The sequence below is a fragment of the Mus caroli genome, chromosome 4 (assembly GCF_900094665.2).
Source record: "Mus caroli chromosome 4, CAROLI_EIJ_v1.1, whole genome shotgun sequence".
Lineage (NCBI taxonomy): Eukaryota > Metazoa > Chordata > Mammalia > Rodentia > Muridae > Mus > Mus caroli.
The window spans coordinates 31,108,586-31,133,124 of record NC_034573.1 but is presented as its reverse complement, the minus strand read 5'-3'; the positions used below and the strand labels follow the sequence as shown (position 1 = coordinate 31,133,124).

At 35.3% G+C, this 24,539-nt stretch overlaps 1 protein-coding gene across 13 annotated transcripts in view; it reads left to right on the top strand.

Annotated features, from left to right (window-relative positions):
• Positions 1-24,539, top strand: part of Lingo2 (leucine rich repeat and Ig domain containing 2) — a 1,160,577-nt gene that overhangs the window by 176,449 nt on the left and 959,589 nt on the right. For 10 of the 13 annotated variants that reach the window (XM_029476377.1, XM_029476371.1, XM_029476370.1 and 7 more), the window contains exon 1: positions 446-562. The exons of 2 other annotated variants lie outside the window; for them this stretch is intronic. The gene's annotated coding sequence lies outside the window, so the exon portion shown is untranslated. Of the gene's footprint in view, positions 1-445; positions 563-19,148; positions 19,231-24,539 lie in introns of those variants that run through there. One more of the 13 variants, XM_029476379.1, reaches the window with a different exon arrangement.

The following is a 24,539-nucleotide window of genomic DNA, read 5'->3' as shown; positions in this document are numbered from 1 at the left end:
GGTTGTGATCTTAGGCTATAGTGACTGAGATATCTCTTCATTCTATTTTGTTTCTTCTTAAAAAGTAACAACCAGAAAGATATATTTGCTAACTGACACATGTGTCACTGCTGTTAATAGTTGATTATTGTTAGATCTGACCAGTAGTTACTTGCCATCTGATTATGTCCAACTATAACATTTAATTTTCGTGAAATTGATAATCCCATTGATACTAACCTTTCTTATATTTCTGAAGGCATATTAGCTAAAATATGGAATAAAATCACTGCTCCATACACAATTATATTTTGTTTACTTTCCAATTGCAATTATCTTACCTATACCTCTCACATGTCAATATCTTTCTCACGAGTCAAACTGAGTTAGGTTTGTTTCTTCTCTTTTTCTTCTTTCTTATGTCTTCTCTTCTCTTCCCTCCCTCTTTCCTTCTCTTCTCTATTCTAGAAGGTTGTAAATTCACTTGGAATACTGGCGGCCATGTATAAACACGCTCCAGGAACAAGGCACAAAGCAACACAGAGTTGGAGCTGTTGAGAAAGAAAATTTCCTACCATAGATGGTATTGACCTCAAATGCTGACAAGCATAACTATCTGTTTTGTATCTGCTAATAGAAAAGCTCAGAAATTTTTCTAATAATTATTTTAATATATCCACAGTAAATCATATTCTGTGTATTTTTAGTGTTTTGTAAAAAAAATCATATTATTTTACATTTTATAATCACACTATATTTAGGTTAAGAAACCAGCAGCCTTGTGACTCTTGAATCTGCACGAGCAATGTGAGACTAGGTGATTCCTTTCTTCTCTGAAAAAAACTGGAGTTGTTCAGAAGTCAGCTTTCTTCCTCATGGCTATGCATTGCTTAGGTTTTGAGATTAGACATGAAATAGCCTTCTTCTTTTTAGATGAAATGTTATGTTTCAGTAAATTATTTTTTATCATATAGATCATGCCAACATTATTTTAAATCATTTACTTCATTTTAGAAAACAGTGTATTCGAGAGTGGGGGTTATAGCCCAGTGCTGTAACTGTAGCTTATTGTGTACAAAGTCTCAGCAAAACACACAAGCATACACTTACACATATGCACTCACTTATGCATACACACATATATACAAACATGTTGACACACAGACATAATGCACACATGTGAATATAAAAGAATAACATGTCCCTTTAATGTATGTCTAACTATATATGTGGACTCTGCTACTTATATTCAAATAAAAAAATCATTAAATAATGATGAAAAATGTGTAACTTAATAATTGCAAATTGGCCTGAGTTTCTTTATATCTGTGAAATGAAGGGAGTAAGAATCCCATGCAATGTTGAAAGGAATAAATGACCAACACACACCAGCATGTCCTATATATTATTCTCTTCTACTAAAGACAATTTTTATTCATTGTCTTAGAGTAGAATATTAATATTTACATATAGGAAATGAATCTTAACTTTTAAACCATTATTGGTAATTTAGATATAGTTACCTGCACAAATCTTAAACAACATCTTGCCAGGTAACACTCTAGCATGAGTGGGAGAGAGGCCAACAAGCCACTTTTCATTGGACCAGTGGTCATTGGCAGGTTGACCATGCTATAGTCCATAGCCCCTCGCCCATGTATACATATGCAATACAAGTTGGAATCAGTGGGTCATAATAAATATAACATAAAAGGTCACAAATTTAGAAGGGATGCATGTTTGTGGTACCTTAAGTGAGTTTAAGGTGAGACTGGGTGGAAATGCTCGAGATATATTAGATATTAAATACATGAATAAAATTATCAAATAGTAAAAAAAAATGTTATTTATCAATAAGAGACTTTTCTTTCCTAAATTACTTAGAGGAAAATGGATCAGTTTTCCAAAATGAAACATTTGAGGAAATCTATTACTGAGCAAAATAGAACAGGAAGGCAATAGACTGTGTAATTAAAATTTTAATTTGTCAAAAAAAAAGGTGTCTAAAGCTTTAATAGTAGCCATTAACAGGAACAGTGGTGTTTTAGTATGCTTTATTAACCAAAATACAAGCATAATTTTCATTGGCTACACACACTTTGAATTGTGTTGTCTTCTGTTTAACACATTAAATTCAGTGACTTGATTTTTTTCCCATAGCAGTAAGTATATCATGAATTTGTTGTTAACACTTTCTTTTTTTTCCTTTTTTAAAATTGGATATTTCTTTATTTACATTTCAAATGTTACCCCCTGTCCTGGTGTCCCCTCGAAAAATACCCTCTCACAATTCCCTCCCCCTCCCCCTGCTCAGCACCCCACCCACTCCAGCTTCCTGGCCTTGGCACTGGGGCATAGAGCCTTCATAGGACAAAGGGCCTCTCTCCCTATTGATGTCTGACTAGGCCATCCTCTGCTGCATAAGCAGCTGGAGCCATGAGAACCACAATGTGTACTCTTTGGTTGGTGGTTTAGTTCCTGGGAGCTCTGGAGATACTGGTTAGTTCATATTACTGTTCCTCCTATGGGGCTGCAAACCCCTTCAGCTCCTTAGGTACTTTCTCTAGCTCCTTCATTGGGGACACTATTCTCAGTCCAATGGATGGCTGTAAGCATCCACTTCTGTATTTGTCAGGCACTGGCAGAACCTCTCAGGAGACAGCTATATCAGGCTCCTGTCAGCAAGCACAAATTCACAAACCACACGAAACTCAAGAAGGAAGACCATAGTGTGGATACTTTGATCCATCTTAGAAGGGGGAAACAAAATACCATTTCAACTGAGATATTTTAGAATCTTTAATTTTTATCATAAAATAGATTTTTTTCACATTATATATATACATATATATATAATGATTTTAGTATTTATGAGAGAAAACATTTCTTTTCTTTGAGTAATAAATATTTCAAATAATTAATAATTTAATTAATAATTTAATTACTCAATTATTAGTTATAGGCAGTAATTTATTTAATATAATTACCTCCTCTTGCATCTATTTTCCTGGAAAATAACAAATATTGCTGAGGATAATTTTACATTTTTGTATATTTTCTTTATTCTTTAGTTACTCTGTTTTTTGACACTTAAGTTGTTTCCATGGTTTAACCATTATGGATTGTGTTAAAGTATTCATTAATGTATAAAATATATTGTGAATTGGGGTCCTTTGGGCAAATACCTTGGAGTGACAGACTTATATCACATGGTAGATCAAGTAATAAATATTTTCATAGTGACTTGACAAGTTTATGTGACCTCTGAATTCTAAAATGGGTTATTTTATTTACAACTTCAGTAGCATTTTGAAATTATTTTTACAATGGATATAATTGTAAATAAGTGAGAAAGAACCTTGATGTGGCTTTAATTTGCATTTTCTTGACTAATGTGTGTTTGTGCTTTATCCTTTGAGAAAGATTTCTTAAGTTCATGTATAGGTTAGGTTGTTGGATTCTTTATTAATTTTATTAACCTCTTGTATATTTAGATATTAACTTTCTATCAGATATATAGATAACACACATTCATTTCCAACCACATAGGATGTTTTTAATGTCTACATATTTTTACTGTGAAGAAACTTGATAGCTTCAAGACTCTCATTTAACATTGTGATCCATAATCCCGAAGCCACTAGAGTCCTGTCCACAAAGTTTCTTGTCATCCTTGCCTAGGGCCATGAAAATCTTCTCTGTGTCATTCTAATTTTGGTTGTATGTATGTTGACATGAGCACTAGAGTCACATTCAAAACAAACCTTTTCCTACACTCACGTCTTGATGTGTTTCTCCAGCTTTTCCTCCTCCGATTCCAAATCTTACTTTATGCTCTTTTATTCATTTGAGTCTTTTTCCTTTTTCTTACAGTGAAATGGGCCTAGTTACATCTTCTAACTGTTTTTTTTACAGTTATTATACTATTTTCTTGTCTCTCTTTGCTGCAGTTTATTGTTTTGACATTTTCCTCAAAACTCCTATGACTGTAGCTAGGTAAGATTTCTGTGTCCTTCTATTCCATTGATCTAGGTATTTATCTTTATACCAGTTTAAATCTAGAAGTGTTAGTCACTGTGTGGAGTGCCTCCTGTGCCTCTTCACATAGTCAGAGCTGCAGCTTGCAGTGCATCAACAATAGGACAGGGTCCTCTGTTGGCATTCCTATGCATAGGCAAGGCTTTGTGATTCCTGCTCAGCTCTGTTTATCATCTATGTATGTAAGAGCAAGTCTGTACCCCAGTGAGACATTTTTTCTACTTCCTATCTAAGTTTAAAGTATAGCATTCCAGAAAATTGTGAAGTAATGATCACCGAAATCTCTGAAATATTACTTTGGAGTTCCACATCCATCCGTATCTTTGAATCTGTTATATTGCTGAGTGCATTTAAGAGATTCTTATAAACATCATTATATTAACATTATGTGAAAACTTGCAGAATATTTTGTTTCTACAAACTAGCCTGTATCATTTAATAGGTATAATCATCAAATGTTCTCATAGCAAATTCATTTACCTTTAATGGATTTATTTCTATATACACAGAGCAATGCACTATATGTTAAAGCATAAATCATGATACATTGAATTTAACCAAAGAAGTTGTCTTAGTCAGGGTTTCTATTCCTGCACAAACATCATGAACACGAAGCAAGTTGGGAAGGAAAGGGTTTATTCAGCTTACTCTTCCACATTGCTGTTCATCACCAAGGAAGTCAGGACTGGAACTCAAGCAGGTCAGGAAGCAGGAGCTGATGCAGAGGGCATGGAGGGATGTTACTTACTGGATTGCTTTCCCTGGCTTTCTCTGCTTGCTTTCTTATAGAACCCAAGACGACCAGCCCAGGGATGGCACCACCCACAATGAGCCCTTCCAACCAAGAAACCAGCAACCAAGAAAATGTCCCACAGGTGGTTCTCATGGAGACACTTCTCCGTGTGAAGCTCCTTTCTGTGTGATAACTCCAGCCTGTTTCAAATTGACACACAAAACCAGCCAGTAGAGTAGTGTTTTGTAGAGATGTAAAAAAGTTTAAGTTGCACTAGAAGAAATAAAAGGTAATCATTTAAGGATTCAGAGGAGCCTGTTTATATTTACCATTTCATCTAGCTTGCCAACAACACTATGACTAACACAGTCAAAAACACATCTTGTATTTAAAAAGTGATACATACATTACATACATACATACATATAATTATACTTTTGTGGTTGAACAAGTTAAGCATAGCTCTTCACATAGTCAGAGCTGCAGCTTGCAGTACACCAACAATAGGACATGGTCCTCTGTTGGCATTCCCATGCACAGACAAGGCTTTGTGATTCCTGCTCAGCTCTGTGTATTCATCTATGTACATAAGAGCAACCCTGTACCCCAGTGAGATATTTGTTCTACTTCGTATCTAAGTTCAAAGTACAGCATTCCAGGACTGAGTGAGAGCTCTGCTGCATAGTCCTGATTCCGTCAACTTTGATAGTTCATGTGACACTTCCTCCCTTCTTTATCTTCACATTAGGTGTCCATGGTTTGCTCAAAGAGACAAAAAGTGGTTATGGTAAATGTCATGAATGTACTGTGTCAGACGAGTGACCTGGTTTCTAGCTATAGTAAATGTTTGTGATTTGTTTCACAGTACTCTTCCCTATTTCAGTATTGGTTGTGAGAAAGCCAAAGTGCCTCAGTGATCTTTATTTTCCCAATTTTTTATTAGATATTTTCTTCATTTACATTTCAAATGCTATCCTGAAAGTCCCCTATACCATACCCCCACCCTGCTCCCTTTTCCATCCACTCCAACTTCTTGGCCCTGGCGTTCCCCTGTACTGGGGCATATAAAGTTTGCAAGACCAAGGGGCCTCTCTTTGCAATGATGGCCGACTAGGCCATCTTCTGCTACATATGCAGCTAGAGACACGAGCTCTGTAATTCATGTCAATAAAATCTTCTCTAGAGCCTACTTGAAAAGACTGAGTGAATTAATATTTGTAAACAGCACATAACAGCAATAATAAAAATAAATAAAAGGATATAGCAGGTCATATGACAAATTATAACAATTTCATTAGGAGGCCCAACTATTATTATGTGCATATTATGTATTTGTATATTATGTATAATTGGTTATATATGTATTTATTATTTATTTTTGGGTGTGAGACGATCTCTTTGTGTATGTCAAGATGTTTTTATATTTGAGAGAGAAAGAATGTCTGTAAAACAGTAAATTATCAACTGAAATTTATCAGAATAAAAGTTGGATTGGCAGGATAATATTAGCATGGTAAAAACCAGAAACATTTGTATACACTAACAAAGAATCAAATGAAAACACAACTTGTGTTCACAAGAAATTTTATTATAGCTAAAAATATTTAAAATACCTGAAGTAATATAGAGGTTCAATTCAATCTCAATCAAATTCCACTGTCCTTTTGTTGTTGTTGTTTAAAAATATACTACTCTTTTATTAACATAGAACACAATACAACAATATGAAAAAGATAAACACCAACAAAAGATACAAGGCTTGAGGCATATCACTGCCAGATTTCAAGCTGTATTACAAAGCTATAATAACTAAAACAGTATAACATTGGCAAATACAATGAAACAACAAACAAACAAATAAAACACCGGATAATGTTATTAATGAATGCCAATATTTATCCCAGAAATACACACATTCATCTACTCAATTCTTAAAATTTTTTCTCTAAATTTACTTTTATTTTTATAAAAGGTTATTAGGTTCTTCTTTCATACAGTACATCCCCAAAACAGTTTCTCCTCCCTCTTCTTCTGCCAGCTTCCCTCACACCAATCCAGTCTCCATCATTTCCATTCCAAAAGAGACTAGGCCTTTATGAAATGACAGACTAACAGGACAAAACATGAGATAATAAGACAAGGCAAAAAAATCTGCTGTATTGAGGCTGGACAAGGAAACCCAGTAGGAGGAAAGAAATGTTAAGAGCAGGCAAAGAGTAGGAAGCACATCAACTTCCATTGTTATGAATCTCACAAAAGCACTAAGCTAACAGCCAGATAACATAGGCAGAGGACCTGGTAGAGACCTATGCAGGTTCCATGATGGCTGCTTCAGTCTTTGTGAACCCTGTGCATATTGCTCTAGTGATTTGGTGGGCCATGTTTTCTTGTTTTTTTCCACTCCCTCTAACTTCTACAGTCTTTCCTCCCTTTTTCCATGGGATTGCCTGATCTCCAAAGGGAAAGACTGGAAAGAATTCACAATAGGAGGCTTGTTTGTTCCATAAATGGTGTTGGAGCACAAGGATTCCTTCCATTCATGCATAATCATGACATGGGACTTCACCTTACACCATGTTAACACCAATGAGAAGTAGTAAAGGAACTAAATGCAGGAACAGAAACAGAAAATTCCTGGAATATAAAAAAGGAAACATTGTCCTAGACAATTGGTTTTTTGTTTGTTTATTTATTTTGTTTTGTTTTAATTTGTCCATAACATCACAGGCAACAATAGCAAATGTAGACAAATAAAAATGTATCAAAATAAGGTGCTACATAATGCAGAAGCTAAAAACTGCATTGGAAAATTAACTGACCATCAAGAAGACGAACACCTTCATAAAAAAACCCTGAAAAACAAATAAATAAACAAACAAAAAAAAAGGTACAGATTGACATTTCTCCAAAGAAGTCATGAGGATAACCAACAAACATGTAAAAAATGCTAAACAACCTTCATTGGAAGGAAATGAAAAATACAGCCATAGCAAGACATCTTGTCAGCATACCTGTTAGCAAAATACGGGAGAAAAGATGTGTAGGTGAAGATATGCAGAAAGAGAATCCTGAGCCCACTGCCAGTGATAATGCAAGAAATCAGAGCCACTATAAAACAGTCTGTGCAGATTCCTCAAATACAAAATTAAATCCCTATATAACAAATTCCTCAGTATTTAGCCCAAAGACTTAATTCAGTTTGTCAAAGAATCTCTAGGCCAAAATCTTCATTTAGATACTATTCACAATCATCACACTTTGAAATCAATTTAGGTGTCCATCAACATGAAACATGGAGAAAAATCATATGTCTATGTGAAGAAAATGGAAAAATTGGCCTTTAAAAGAAAGAGCTATCATTTGTGACAATCCATATAAAACTAAAGGATATTATGTTCAGTAAGGAAGGCAAAGAAGTATGTGTCAACTATTTATGTTGAATATGAAAGAACCAAATATTTAGTCATGGAAAGAAAAATTCTACAGAGGAGAGAAGTTAGGTGTAAGGTAGAGGTAGGGTGAAGGCTTTATAGTCTCAGTAATAATGTAACTTTCAACATCTATTGCAAAATGATGAATATATTAAATTATTATATATTGTTCATTTAAAATTGCTATGAAAGTATATTTTAAATATTCTTACAAGAATAATATCAGGGTAATGACTAGACTAATTGGCTCATTTTAACATAAATTATTCATATATATATACATATATATATATATATCCCTTCATATCCCATATTCTCTGTATCCCATAAATATGCAGTTACAAATTTTCAATTACGGAAAGAAAATAATTTCATTGGACAGATTCTTGTGGTGAGAAAGCTTTCATTTTCATTTTCATTTTTGTTTTATATGTGCGTTTGAAATTTTAGTTCACTTTTTCTATTTAAAGGTTCAAAAATTATCATTCCTTCCTTTTTCCCAACCTAGCAAGATTCAAATGACACAATAGCAATTTGTAGCCTTTCAAACTCTCTATGGTCCAATTAAATGTCTGTGCTTACTGAGTCTAGTCATCGTTATTTTGTGTTATAATTGAAAGCTTTTCACGTATTACAAAAGAGGGATGCAAATGGAAGGCTACAAAATTAAATATTGAAAATATTACTAGAAAAGACACTTCAGAATTAGTCTCTTAAAGAACACAGAACATAGAACCCTCAGATATTTGAAGAGAAGTTATTGTCACTGTGGGAAGTCTTTCTCAGTCTTTGCTTAAGCATCCTAAAACTTTAAGAAATTTCAGAAGTCCCCAATGATCATGCACCCTGCACAAACTCAACCCTGTGGCTGAGCCAGAGGGTAGAGAAGGATTGAACATGTGTTAGAACACTCAAATTTAAATCAAATGAGATTGCTGTAGCCACTGTAGAAATTTTGTGGGAATAGGAAATGATAGTAATTACAATGTATGTTCCTTTCTTGAAAGTTTTGCTAAGGAAAGTTTATTTTTACTAAAGAAGTCTCTGAACTGTACAAAGAGAGAGTGAACATTCGCCTGGCGTTGGTGGCACACACCTTTAATCCCAGCATTCGGGAGGCAGAGGCAGGTGGATTTCTGAGTTTGAGGTCAGCCTGGTCTACAGAGTGAGTTCCAGGTCAGCCAAGGGCTACAGAAAGAGTGAACATTCCTAATGCAGAAAATTGAATGCTTTATATATCCTCAGATAGAAGGAATAATTGATCTAAAGAATGATGCATTAATATTGGATATCTCTTTGTTTATAAAAATTGATGAGGAATTAGTGCCTTAGTGATAGAGAAATCCATTTATCAGAATGGGTAAAAACAAAGCCCCAATGCACTAAACATATATAAATCTCAGCCTCCCAATAAATGGGGTTCCTTAGGAAACTGTGCTCAGAATTCTGTTGTTTCATTATTATAATGTAGAACACTTAATACAGATTTAGAGCATATGCTAGTATAATCAAGTTATTAAATTTTGGAACAGCTATTTATGTAATAAATATTCTTTACCTTTCTAGTTCCAATTCTTTAAGACTTGATTTTTATGTCTGTAGTACTGCACAGTCCTTCTTATGTGACACTCACTTGGTGCTAGTTTTATTACATAATAATACATGTTAAACCTTCAAAATTAACTTTTTAGTCTTCCTTATAAAAGACAAAGAAGCTTGTTTAATTAGTAAATTTTCATATGATTTTATATAATACTGAAGCTATGAATAATTTCATGTCAAGTATCATGTCATAGGCATCTTAGGCTTTTTGTTCTCTATAAGGTCTGTTAAATATTGTTCCTAATTTTTCTGACTATTTAAAACGTTTTAGTTCATATATTGAAAGCATATTTGTTTTCATATTATATATTCTGTTTACAGTTTTCCCTCCTGAAAGTCCTCTCCACTCTGCCCCATGTTGCCTCCCATCCATATTCACACTCTCATTAGAAATCAAACATGCATCTAAAGAATAACAATACAATGAGCTAACAACAAACAAATTGGTATAGAAAAATGAACAAAGAAACAGAAAAAGAAACAGCCAATGAAAAAGCACACTCACACACACACACACACACACACACACACACACAAACACATATAGACTCAGAGACATACATTCGAATGTGCAAGAATCCCCAAAACTGGCACAGAATGTATCCATAATGTATTCATAAAGTAGCTATAAGGTATAAATAAGACAGACAGACAGACAGATTGATGCTCTGACAAAAACCAAAACAAAAACCTGCAAAAATGCTATTGAGTTCAATTTTGTGCTGGCCTTCAACTGCTGGGCATGGAGTCTTTTCTTAAATGTGATTTATAGATCTAGTGATACTTCACTGGAAAATAATTCCTTTGAGTGTGCTTATCAATTGGAGATAACTTCTGGTTTGTGGGTAGGAGTACGCATCCTCTTCTCTCAGTGCTGGCACCTAATCTGGTACAGACTCATGCCAACCCCATGCATACTGCCACAGTCTCTGAGTTCCTATGTGTACTAGTCCTGAGCTGTTTGGAGCTTGTTTCCTTGGTATATTCTATCTTCTCTGGCACTGAGAAAAGGATTTTGTTGGAGACATTCAATTTAGGACTAAATATTCCAATGTCATTCCCTCTTTGAATATTACAGGGCTGTGAGTTTCCTTCAAAAGTAGGATGAAGCTTCTCTGGTTATGGCTGAGGGAGACACTGCTATAGAAATATAGAATAATGTTGAGATGAGTCATTTTATGTCTCTGTTCCTTTAGCACCGTAGTAGGGATTGGTTTTCCTCTGTATCCATGGTCTATCTCTTCTCAAGTGCTTGGCCTCCCCAGAGTTGTAAGGCATAAGTTCCATCCCATATGAAGGGCCTCATATAACTCAGATGGTTGGTTGCTCTCATAAGCTTTGCACCACTCTTGTACCAGTACATTCTACAGGAGGGTCCTCATTGTCTAGCAAAGGGAATAGATTTCAATTGGTAGGTACCTTTCTCTTTACATAGTGTGCAGAGTAACTTCCCATACCACGAATACTCATCTGTAGTGGAAATGTCTCTAAATAGGCATCAGCTCAAGTACATCATGTTCAATAAGTTGTGTAGGTGTTATTTTGAGCAGTGGGACCTTATTGTGAGATTTTGGAGAACAACCGGGAACCTTGACAATAATGGCTTGGGTTGTTTGTTTGTCAAAAACTTGGACCTATTTATTCAAGAATTCAATTAGATGTAATCCATTCCCTATATTGGAAGCTTCAGTTGATTGTAATAGATATCCATTTCAGTCTTTATGTCCATGTTATTTGGTCATTTTATAAACCTCCTTTTGTGTTAGGTTTCCATATGATACCTCAAATGACTCGTGGTTTTAGCTCTCCCTCCTTTTATTCCTCTTTCATCCTTCTCTTCTTGATTTGAGTCTTCTATTTCTACCCATCTATCAGTAAATATCTATTCCATTATTTTCCTAGGTAGATACATCCCTCTCCTCTAGTCCCTCTATCTATACACCTGACCTATGTGGTTATATGAAATATAGATTGCTTAACAAAGAATAAATGGCTAATATCCAACTGTTAGCATATATATGCATATATATGCATTTTTCTTTTAGCCCCATCTATTTACCTGCAAGTTTCAGTTTTTTGAAGGCTGAGTAATATATTAATGAGTAAATATACCACATTTTCTTTATCTATTCATCTGTTAATGACACCCAGGTTGTTTTTAATTTCCAGCTATTATGAATAAAGCATCAATGAAAATGGTTGAGCAAGTGTCCTTGTGGTAGCATGTATTTCATCTAAGGTCTTTCCCTTTTTAGTTCTGAGGGTCTTTTACCTCCCAGGTCTCTGGTACAGTCTAGAGGGTTCCCCCCACCTCATAACTTCAGAGACTGCCTGCTCCAATATTTTCTGATGGCCCTCAGACCTTCAGTCCCATTCCCTTCTCCAATATCTGATTATGTTCCCCTTATCCCCTCACTGTCACCTTTTCCACCCAGGTTTCTCCCTCCCTTTCCCCTCATGTGATTGCTTTCTCCCTTCTTCCAAGTGGGATGGAGGCATCCTCACTTAGGCCCTTTAGCTTGTTGAGTTCTGTCGGTTATTTCTTGGGAATTCTGTATTATTTTGGCTAATATTTACTTAGTAGTGAGTGCATGCCATGCATGTCCTTCTGGGACTGAGTTACCTCACTCCGGATGATATTTTCTATTTCAATCCATTTGCCTATAAAACTTATGATGTCCTCATCCTTAATGTAGTATTCCATTGTGTAAATAAACAACATTTTTTTTTCTGTGTCCTTTCTCCTGTTGTGGGACATCTGGGTTGTTTCCAACTTCTGGCTATTATAAGTCCGTTATGAACATAGTGGAACACATGCCCTTGTGGCATAGTGGGGCATCTTTTGGGTATATATCCAAGAGTGGCATAGCTGGGTCTTCAGGTAGATCTAGTTCCTTTGTTTGTTTGTTTGTTTGTTTTGTTGAGACAGGGTATCTCTGTATGACTCTGACTGTCCTGGAACTCACTCTGTAGACCAGGCTGACTTTGAACTCAGAAATCTGCCTGCCTTTGCCTCTGGCCTCCAGTACTGGGATTAAAGGCATACACCACCACTGCCCAGCTAGTTCCAATTTTCTGAGGAACCTCCTGATTGATTCCCAGAGTGGTTTTACCTGTTTGCAATCGCACTAATAATGGAGGAGTATTCCTCTTTCTCCATGTCCTCGCCAATATGTGCTGTCACCTGAGTTCTTGATCTTAGCCATTCTAATTGGTGTAAGGTAGAATCTCAGGGTTATCTTGATTTGCATGAACCTAACTTTAAGCCCTTTTTATCCTTCAATGATCAAACTACATTTCAACCAAACGGAGTTTATCTTAGGCTTGTCAGATATTGCAAGTGTGAAGATGACTTGTATAATGCTGATGGTTTCTTTAAATTAAAGTATTTCACTTTTAGAATTATATTATTTCTATATGTTGCATTGTTTACAATTCTACAGTATTAAAATAGTCATACTTACTTTTTGATTTATTACATTCAAACATTTTATATTCCCCACATTTTTAAATAATTCATGACAAATATATACAGTTATTGCTAAGACAATAGAAAGTAAATTTCTAAGAAATGATAGCTATTTGATTGCAGACATGTATACCATAACAAACATAAATAAACAACCTTATTTTGAAAATCAAACTTTTGAGTTTGCCTGAGATTTTACCTTTGAAAATGAATTAAATCGCTTGTAGTTCGCTGGTTTTACTAACCAAGGAAAAATCTCTACACACTCAATGATGCATTTAGCTGGGAACTTGTAGCACTCACCTGCATTGGCAAAAGCTGACAAAGGACATAAAATACAAAGCTTTTAGAAGGTAAAAGTCCAAAATCACCTGAGCATCTCTCTCTATTTTCTAATTTTCAATCATCCTCTAATGTTTCAATCATTATTAGAAGATTTAAATTATGTTTTAAACATATTTCAATCATTCCCTCTTCCGTAGCTTAGCACTTGTTACAATTTATAAGCACTATAAACCATATGGAATATATCCAGAATATTGTTGCATTGCATATAATGCATGTGTCTGACATGTGCTTTTCCACATACAATTATTCAGTACTTGTGGGGTCATGCTTAGTATTTGAAATCTAATGTATTTATGCCTATTTTTATAAAGATAATTGATATACCACCATCTGACCAATTATCTCATAAGCTGTACAAGGCCTAAGCATCTGATTATTGACACTAACTTAAGTGCCAGTTATTCCAGACTTTTATTTCTCTGCAGTAACACTCAAACCTGTATTTGAATAACATATCTGGGTCTCTGATTTCTATCTCAGTGTTCTCTCCAAATGCACCAAACTGCATTTCCTAGTGCATCTCATCCTCAGGCATTTTTTTTTAAAAAGCCAAGTCCAAATTATATTTTTATTGGTTATTTATCGGTCTTGTGTTGGGATTCTGCCACTGGGTAAGGAGAGCAGTTAAACTTAGAGACTATAATTTCCTCAGCTATCTATAGTTTGTCAGCTCTGTTTTGCTCTAGGTTCTTTGGAGAGTAAATATAAAGTATATATGAAACCATTACATATTTGTGTTTCTTGGTGGGAAATTACTTCACCCTGGTATTGTATGAACCTCAAGCAGTATGATCTTTTCCTTAATGAGAAGCATTTTTAATTATTTTCAGTAATATAAATTAGATTTATAATATCACTGACTCCCCTGACAATAAATAGATTTCCATCATCACTTGCTGTCTATTCCAGCTATGAATTTTCCAGACTCCTCTTCTTTCTGAATAATGACTGTATTCAACACAGTTGCTAAGCACCTATTATGGACCAAAGACAACTGTGGGATATTGTTTTTTAACTTGAGCAAAACCTTACGATATAGCCATTTCCAATATGTCTGTTTCTTCCTAGAAAGAAGCCTTCTCATTGTCTTATCATCCAAGGGATTTCTTTGGACTCCATCATACAGTAGAGTAGAGAGAGAATCAGGATGGGGTTTGCCACTCAAAATGAAGTCATAATAATTGTTGAAATGAAAAAATAACAGAGATCATTAGGAAATGTGTTTGTAAGTTAAATATATCATGCTAAAAACACCATTATTTTTGCCATGTACCATAAAATAAATGGAAAATCAAACAAAGAAAAGCACAAAGAAAAATCAATTAAAAGGCAGATCAGGAAGAAAACCAAATGCAGGGAAAATGAGAAAAAGAAGGGGAATCCTGCTAATCCTTACGTTTTTACATTCTACTTACTTGGAATTCTAGACACAATCATATGTTCATTATAAATGAATCATTTTGATTAAGTAGGTTTATATGGTGCTTGAAATCAAAAGGATACAATCAGTATGTGGCTTACTGTTGTGCAGACTAAGATGAGAAGGGCTTATTATTTTAATGCCAAAAGGAAAAAAATGTAACTTATTCCAAAACTTTAGCATATCTGTATAGGGAAGCACATTTTTTTGAGGTTAAAATGGAAGAAAGACTAGTTTGTTATCTTGTTTGAATTCTTGTGTGTTCTATGGTGTGATTGAAATCCTTGGCATTGATAAAATAAGAAAAGCTTTCTGGAAAGGAAAGTTGGAAAGTTGGCAGCAGTTAATTCTCCTGTAGTCAATATTACCGTTAGTTTCTACCAAGTTGTAAAGGATGTAAACCACCGTCAATGTTGACTGAGCAATTTGCATTTGTGAGGCACTGAACAAATTACTTCTTGTACTTTATTTCATTTTCCTGTTCACAGTCTCTAGGGTATTATTTTTATTTTATTAACTGAGAAAACTGGGACTTAATTAGGTTGTCTCCCAAAGGTCCCACAACTGTTGACTTGGAAGAAGACACAAGACTCTAATAAGGACTACAATATACCTTATATCAAACACAGATAAATCTAGGAAATGTTTAGAATAATGTGCAATTGGTTTTCAGTTAATAGAGCCCCTGAAGTACTGTTTTCTGTTGTGATTATTCCCATTCTACTCCAGGAAAAAGAAAATTAATGCAGGCTACCAAAACACTGTATTTCATATTCATCTTAATCTCCCTTCCAATGTTTGGCAATCCAACACAGCCAACATTTAATGACTCGGGGATTCAGGGAGTTTGAGACATTCTTAATTTCAAAAGCATGTTTTTACTCTATAATGTATCTGATGTAAATACTGAGAATTAGCCTGCCATTGTATAATTAGCATTGCATATCACATCAAAGGAACAAAAGAAACCCAGGCCTAATGTCATTACTGAGTGGATGTAGTAAGTCTGCTGGTATGCTTTCTTAGCACTGGGCTTGTGGTAAGGGTGCTGTCAGCCTGAGAAGCCAGACACTTTCAATTATAAGACATTCATGCCATTTGTTCTTAGCCAGAAATACCATTCCTGTAGACAGTGTCAGATTTTCTGCATTGGGCATGAGATCAGCTCAACATGTCACTAGGGAAATTTTGATGCTGGAAATAAAATCCTCAGAGTTAAAATGTTATTGAGCCAGTTGCGTTCAGACCAGATTAAACTTATATATCCATTTACTGGAAAAACTGCACTCCATGTTGTCATTTTATATATGTGTAGAGAGATATATACATATAAATTTCACTAAACTTAAAATGTGATTTAGCAGTATCCAAATATTTAGAAATCACCATCCTTTCTATACTAAAACACAATGCCTTATTATTGCAAAAATAAATCAAATAACCATACAAAAATCACTGCTTTTAACAACACAAGTTAATTACCATGAGCACATACATGTGTTACATGTCAGTTAATAAACTATTGTTTAGTGAACTGAGAAATTTCCTAAAGATGATGAAGCAGATGTGACTTTTAGTTTATTTGATTTTGAAAACTTCACACATGAGTACTGCTTCTACATCGTCCCTCCTCATGTTTTCCTCTCCAACTCCTCAGTGTCACCCCCTCCCTTCCAATTTGTGACTGCTTCTATCTTAATGTTGATATGACTCCTCATCTCCTAAAAGATAAAAATTAAAGCACAGAGGGTTTTAAGTGAGAAAGGAGCTGAAGCACAATACAAGCCATTCCATAGATATATTATAAAAATCAAAGCCTCCTTATCAGGCGTCAATTTCAGGGTTGTTTTGTAGCTAAATTATTGCTGGGCCACTTCTCCAAGAAATCCATGTAAATTTGTTAATTTGTCCTCTTTTATTCTTTGTATATAAGGTTTGGAAGATTGTTCATGTGATGTGATAAATATGGCAAATTTTCAGTATTAGCATATTTATATTTTACACTTGGACTATGAAATGATACAATGCTACACTTCTCTGATAAATTTCTTCTAAAAAATGATGTTATTGCCAGACTTTGGCCAGATTTTTTGTGACTAATTCAACAATCTGTCAGTGAGTCTCCCATATATTTTTGCATTCTGGGTTAATGAGAATTGATTGACTCTTCCATTTCGTTTCTTTTCTTTCTTTCTTCTTTTTTTTTCCATCAAATCTCAGCTCAGTAAAGCGCAGACTGGCAAAGAAACTCCTTCTTTTTGAGGGCTTTTTTGAAATGCAAGCAGCATTTGGTTTCACTTTTTAGAGAGCTCAGCATTTTTATGACTGAACATCAATATCTTACATAACAGATGTGATCCTACCAATGTTGTGAAATGGTTTCTCTATAGATAACATAGTCGGCAATTTACCATGATGCTGTCTTTTTATCACAAAATGTACATTAGGTTTGGTAAGTGCTACTGAAAATGGAACCCATTTTCAGGATACAGCTTCTTAGAATCCATTGCTGAGTAATGCTGAGTGTGTTTACGTTCTCAGGTGATGAGCCTACCTATTTATCTGCATCAATTGTCACAAACCTCCCGAAGTCCAGAGTTTCGAATCCAATATTCTCCATATCACAATATGAAATTGAAGGAGCTAAATCTTGATTGCCTCTGACATGGTATGGCAATGATGTTTATCTTAGCTGTAAAGAAAAAGGTGTAACTGATGGTTGATGTGTACAGTCTTAAACTGTGGGTTTTATATTATAAGGGGAAAGTAGTTCATGAACTCTCAGAGGTGTCACGTGAAACAATTGTTCATGGAATGCTAGAAAAGCATCTGTTTGACCTTTCATACTGCCTCAATCCTGATAGTACTACAGGACCACATTAATATGTAATCCTCTATTCAGTGCATCTGGGCATATTAAGAGAGACTTAAAACCTATAAGGTGATAATGAGAAAAATAGAGCTTACAGCTTTGTTTGGCATTTCTTATACGACTGACAGAAAAAGAACTGAATAGTTGATACAAAGTGAGTCCAATAGCAGTCAATTACTTAGAGTGTTCCTTAGTTGCCATGGAGAATGCTGAAGACTTTTACTTACATGATATATTTATGTTTAGGAAAATAACAGTTATTTGAAATGTGATGGACTTGATTTTTTTATTTAATTTTATTTATTTTACGTACTTGCCTCCCTCATGAACACCCCTCCCACAATCCTTTCCTCATACCCTCTCCCCTTCTCCTTTGAGCAGGTAGGTACTTCTGGGTATCCCCCCACCCTGGCACTTCTAGTGTGTGTAAGGCAAGGCGCTTCCTCTCCCGTTGAGGCCAGATAAGGCAGCACAGCTGGTAGATCATATCCTACTTATAGGCAACAGCTTTTGGGATAGACCCTGTTCCAGTGGTTTGGGACACACATGAAGACCAAGCTGCATGTCTACTACATGTGTGCAGGGAAGCCTAGGTCCAGCTAGTGAATGTTCTTCGGTTGGTGGCTCATATGATAAGGATTAAAATACTCTTTGTAAATACTTTTGAGGTTTTAGGCTTCTCTCTGTCTCTAGACTATCAGTGTGCTTTGTTTTGCAGGAAAAATGAGTACCCAGAATGATAGTTTTAGCCAGTCGAAACCAAGACTTACTAATAGAGTACTTCACTGGTTAAAACACACTTGATGTCAGGGACTGGTAGATTATCTCATTCTATATTTTGTATGAAGAAATTATAGGTTTTGTAAGAGATCAACAGCCTCATTATGCAGAAAGTATACAATAAAAAGGTGAAAACGGGTGTTTTTTACAATCAATATCATGGAGTACTGACTAGAAGTTTTCAAACTGGTATCCCAATTTTCCACTAAAATTCTAGGTAATTCAAGAGTAACCTTGGGAATTCATTCTTATTTCTGGATTTTTTTTTATTCTCTTTGAAGTAATCATCTGAGTCACTTCCTGAGGTTCCAAGGTCAGTGGAAATTTTACCTTTAATGGAGTTGAATGTAATACTTGGAGGGCATTACCTTTCCATTAGCCCAGATGGAGAAAACTTGCCTTGCTTTTCTTTACTACTCCTGGAGATGCATTTTCATTTCTTTTGTGTGAATGACAGTGCTGGCTGAGAAATCAAGATCAACCATCAGTTTTATGTCTTCTACACTGATGTGACTTTTTTTCTTCAGTCCTTCCCTGGAAAGAAAAGAAGTCTAATAAGTGAGTCATGCAGCTTTCACAATCTCTACTCATAGTAGGTTGATGACATCTGTATATGTATAATTGGAGAAACTAAAGACAGATCTCTTGTGACTCGTTAAGTTGCTAAGCCATCTACAACTTAGCAAGACATGCAATGCCCCCAAAAGTGATAGTGCCCAAATACATTGGAAAACAATTATAGCTCTCAATCTGTTGTCCTTTGTCTGCCTAGGGATAGAAATATACCACACTATTATTTCCATTATATTATGTTAAAATTTAAAATAATAATTGCTTTCTCCCCGTGGCAGTTGATGCAGCATTTCATGGTGCTATGAGAGCTAGTCCTCAGGGAATAGACTTTCAGGTCCCTTGTCAAAGTGAATATTATTTTAGCTATAGGGTCTCACCTTAAGTTCTAGGATGCTAACAAAGCAATGGTGATATCTTACATTGTTTTGGAAGTGCTTGGACAGTGACCTGCCTGTGAGATATCCCCAATGATGTACTAGTGCTTCTTATAACTTGGGAGAAGCTAACAGCTGTTTAATTGGATATAAGACCTGCTCAGAGGGAAGTGATAGTATCAGATTCCACAAACTTCAAAACCTAATCATAGCTGATCAGGTCATAGACCTAGAGAATCACATGCTACTGTCATTTCTTAAATTAATATGGTTTCTAACTTTCCTCCATTCTCATCCCTTTCTCCTCTGAAAGGATGGAGAGCCCCCAACCTGCATTATCACCCAACACTGGCATATCAAGCCTCTGTGGTGCTAAGAGCATTTTTTTACATTGAGTTCACACAAGATAGCCCAGCAAAACCAAATATCACATAGATAGGCAACAGCTTTTGAGACAGCTCCATGAAGACTGAGGGGCACATCTGCTACATATGTGTTAGAAGCCTAGGTCCAGCCTGTGTATGCTCTTTGGTGGTTTACTCTACTATTTTTAAATTTAATTCCAGATGTAAAAGGATTTTTTAAATTAAATCTGCTTTGGTTTTCCATTTTCTTTAGTCACTTAGACACTAGTTCTGGGTAAGATGATTGTAATGTTCAGTTTCTAGTCTCCAGCATTTATGTCGCCTTTCAGGAGTCCTTCAGTTAATATCTTTGGACTCTATTATATGTAATTTTCCTAAGCTAATAAAAATAGTTATTTGGTAACTGTGTTAGACATAGAAACTAGACTAAGCCCTTAACTTTGTGAAATTGGAGCACCAAATTCTGAAAGCAAACTCTAAGCAAGGCAGTTGGGAACAGAGCCTCACTTCGTGTGGGCAGGATACCCTGTACTAGGACAGTTCCATTATAAAGTAGTTAAGACAGTCTTCTCCCACAGACTGCAGACCATGAAATCTTGGATTCAGACTGAGACTTTTTTCTTCCTTTCAAGGATGGATAGAAGCTTAAAGAATGATTCCAATAACAAGCATGAGGTATATGCAGAGCAATCTGTATGTCTTGGATCTCCCATTTCTTAAGATCAATGAAGGACATATTATAGAAAACCAATAAGTAGGATCAGTTAAAACTACAAAACCTTGCATTCTATTTTTCTTGCTTTTGAAATAAGTTCATTTATGGCTGGTTTTAAGATTTTCTTCTTTTTCTTTCTTTCTTTCTTTTTTTCTTTCTTTCTTTTTCCTCTCTGTCTCTTTTTTTTTTCCTTCACATTGAATAAAGTTATCGAGGAATGCAATATGAAATACTTGAAAACAAGTAAAAATGAACACATGCTCAAGATTTTTAAAAATTATATTTATCTGTGTATTCATGTATTTGTGTATTTGTGCATAGCTGGGTATGCACAAGTTCTATTGCACACATGTGGGAATCAGAAGACAATTTGTGGCTGTCAGTTTTCTCCTCCACCATGTGGATTCCAGGGACTGAGCTCAGTTACTTCCACTTACTGAGCCATTTCATTAGCCTAGCTCTGAAATTTCAACCCCATCTGCCATTTATAAAATTTAAGTCACGAGGATACATAATCATCAATGCATCCCATAAACATTTTCTTGCCACAGTGACTGTGAAGGCTTATATATTATACATACATACATACATACATACATACATACATACATACATACATGGGAGCTCTCTCAAATGCAACATTTTGTCTCCAACCTTTATCTGTCTTGGAGAATAAAATTCTCCTGCCTAAGTTGTAAAATTAGTCTGTAGGTCTAGGGAATATGAACAATGCTGGTGACCCTCTAGCTCTGAGCTGCAGTCATGGGCAAGCCACAGAACCTACCTTCCTAAGCTGCTTTCTCTCTGTCCCTTCTAATTCTTTTTTTTTTTTTTTTTTTTTTTTTTTTTTTTTATGGTCAGGTAATTTTATTTGACATCTTAACTTCACAGGCTAAGATTATTCCTTAGTAAATATAGAAGGAACACCTTTATATTTTCAACTTCTATTTCAAAAGGCCTGCCTGGAGGACATTACTGAACAACTGACTCTGTCTAGGCTTTGTTAAAAATACAGAAAGGTAGTATCATTTTTTGATCAACAGATGACTTAAGCCAGCATTTCTTGGAGACTGAACTGTAGAAAAACAGTGAATAAGACTTCTCATACAAATTTTCTTTGGGGCTTTTCAACTATTGTGTCAAACTAACACCCTGTTTAAAAATTTCCCCCTGAAATCCAAAAAAAAAAAAAAAGATAGGCCTCCATATTATTCTGACAAATAACTGTGTTTGTTTCTATTTTCTAATATTTTTTGTAGTCACTATTTAATCAAAAGAACATAATCATCACTTCTGTTTTGCAAGAAACTTGCATAAAGTTTAAATATATTTTAAGATAAAAATTAATAAAATGTGTCCAGAAATATTTAAGAAAATACTACCTGGGTTTTGTTTCTTAACCCAGCTAACTAAATTAAGTAGGAAAAATTATGTATTTTTCCAGAATTATCTCCCTTTTAGTGGTATTCATAAATTGGGGGGGAGGCAGATAAAAATGTGGTAGGAACAATAACACAATTTCATTTACAGAGTTTATGTTACCACAAAATCATTATCAAAACATGAATTCTGATTGCCTGAATTTATAGTGGGGAGGATTGAGAATGCCTGTGTCCTTTCATTTCAGTGGACTTCAAGAGTTTGTATTCTATGGATTTTTTTTTTTTTACAGTAAAGTCTATTAGCAGATTCCTTGGATGGCAACAAAAAAGCTAGTGTTCTCAATGGCATCCATTAGTTTTAGTGGTATTACTGCTTTTTTACCAAAGTGTCCACATAACTTTTTATATATAAATATATTGTTCACAGCCTATTTATATAAGGCAAAGACTTTTATTTTTTAAACATTTTATCTTGAATATTGGCATTTTTAAATAAAATAAGAGAGCAACTTATGATTAGGATCATGAACGTTTCTACTAGTCTTAACTATTTTTGTACACAAATGGCAATTTAGTTCTAACAAAGGTGATTTATTAGTTTTATGTTTTTGTTTTTTTTCGGTTTTGTGAGACAGAGTTTCTCTGTGTAGCTCTGGCTGTCCTGGAACTCACTCTGTAGATCAGGTTGGCCTTGAACTCAGAAATCTGCCTGCCTCTGCCTCCCAAGTGCTGGATTTAAAGGCAAGTGCCACCACTGCCCAGCTTAATTTATTTTTTATGATTTTTTTATTGCATATTTTCTTCATTTACACTTCCTCTCTGAAAAATCACCTATCCTGTCCCCTCTTCCCCTCCTCCCCAACCCACCCACTCCTACTTCCCGGTCTTGGCATTCCCCTATCCTGGGGCATGTAATTTTCTCAGGACTAAGGGCTTCTCATCCCATTGATGGCCGACTAGCCCATCCTCTGCTACATATGCAGGTAGAGACACGTGTTCTGGGGGTACTCTTTAGTTCATATTGTTGCTCCTATAGGGTTGCAGACCCTTTCAGCTCCTTGGGTACTTTCTATAGCTCCTTCATTGGGGACCCTTTGCTCCATCCAATAGATGACTGTGAGCACCCACTTCTGTATTTGCCAGTCACTGGCATAGCCTCACAGGAGTCAGCTATATCAGGGTCCTGTCATCAAAATCTTGGCATATGCAACAGTGTCTGGGTTTGGTGGTTGCTTATGGGATAGATCCCAGGGTGCGGCAGTCTCTGGATGGTCCTTTCTTCAGTCTTAGCTCTGAACTTTGTCTCTGTAACCCCTTCCATGGATATTTTGTTCCTAGTTCTAAGAAGGAACAACGTATCTACACTTTGATCTTCCTTCTTCTTGAGCATCATGTGTTTTGCAAATTGTAACTTATATCTTGGGTATTCTAAGTTTCTGGACTAATATGCATTTATCGCTGAGTGCATATCATGTGTGTTCCTTTGTGATTGGGTTACCTCAGGATGATATCCTCCAGATCCATCCATTTCCCTAAGAATTTCATAAATTCATTGTTTTTAATAGCTGAGTAGTACACCATTGTGTAAATGTACCACATTTTCTCAACAGAGGAATGGGTACAGAAAATTTATTTTTTAAAACATTGTACATTTTTTATTATAAATGTTAGTGACATTGAATGCCCTGCAATTGCACTGGAAATATTTTATTTTTCTCTAGGTGCTTTCCACCTCTATACCTATAAAAAGATCAAAGAGGGGTCCACTTATTGTGCAGTTTATTAAATGGAACATAGAAATATTTTTGAGCCACAAACTTCCATCAAAAATATGAGATATACTTTTGTAGTCCTTAGAGTATTATAAACTTAATTACACAAGCCTTTTCCTTTTGGTCCAGTTAATTTCTCTGTTTTGTTTATATGGGAAAACGTGATAATGATCGTTCTTAATAAGGTCTGGTGAAAATTATGTGACATTCCACTTGTGAAGCAGGAAGTAGAGCTCCTTGAAGCTGGTGTCATGCACACACAATGTGCTGTCATTTATAGTGGGGATTCGTTCTTTTCTTTCATCAGTGTCTCGATCCACAATGTCTGATACCCTAGTCAACAGCCAGCTACATCTTGCTCTGTCAATGTCTAAACAAACAAAAAATAATTCAAATGTGTTGTATATGTATAGACTAACATGTCACCAGTGTCAAAGAGAGTTCTGTTAATCCATGTGATTTCAAATAATGGTACATAAAATCTTTAGATGAGAAATATCTGTGTATTGTAAATTTCTCTTTTGTAATTGAAAACAGCATTTTTTGTTCTCTTGTTTCCTATCAAAAATTTCTTTTTTTTTTTTTGAGTGTTTTTTTTTAATATTTTTATTACATATTTTCCTCAATTACATTTCCAATACTATCCCAAAAGTCCCCCATAGCGCCCCCCACTTCCCTACCCACCC